Source organism: Mastigoproctus giganteus, chromosome 4 (genome assembly GCF_048544385.1).
Source record: "Mastigoproctus giganteus isolate SK-2022 chromosome 4, ASM4854438v1, whole genome shotgun sequence".
In the NCBI taxonomy this organism is placed as follows: domain Eukaryota; kingdom Metazoa; phylum Arthropoda; class Arachnida; order Uropygi; family Thelyphonidae; genus Mastigoproctus; species Mastigoproctus giganteus.
Window position 1 is genome coordinate 62,305,991 of NC_143578.1, and position 475 is coordinate 62,306,465.

The 475-nt window shown below is 33.5% G+C and overlaps 1 protein-coding gene across 1 annotated transcript in view; it reads right to left on the reverse strand.

Moving 5' to 3' along the window:
- Positions 1-216: 216 nt before the first annotated feature.
- LOC150086782 (putative protein-lysine deacylase ABHD14B) overlaps positions 217-475 on the reverse strand; it is a 56,214-nt gene continuing 55,955 nt past the window's right edge. Inside the window, exon 4 of the mRNA XM_090371574.1 lies at positions 217-475. This exon is cut by the window's right edge and continues 233 nt beyond it. The gene's annotated coding sequence lies outside the window, so the exon portion shown is untranslated.

Below are 475 nucleotides of genomic sequence, written 5' to 3' on the forward strand. Positions count from 1 at the left end.
CATTTTTCCTTTTCGACTCTCTTACTCCTTCGCTAAAGCTGTGTTCCGCAATTAGCAATGAATACGAAAATATTTCGCCTTTATGAGCCAAATTTTCTATTATTACCAATGAGCTCAGCTGCTATTTTAACTACACGGCTGCAAACGAAAACTTATTTTAAGCAATATAAACCTATTTATAGTCTCTGAAGGAAAGAAGAAGCAGACAACATTACAAAAGTAGTACAAGTTTTAATCAAACAACATCAGTTCTTTGCATAGTGTACACGTTCTAACAACTGATAGTTACACACCACTTTTCTGGTACGTGAAGTAACCTTACGAATAAGGTCCATCAGGAGTTTTTCACGCGTATAAGGCAATGTTAGAAAAACAGTTAGTCTATTTAACTCAAGAATTTCCCCGTAGATTCCAACTCATATGAAATAAATAAATGTACAAATACTTTTAAGAATCTTCTCACAGCTTTTATATA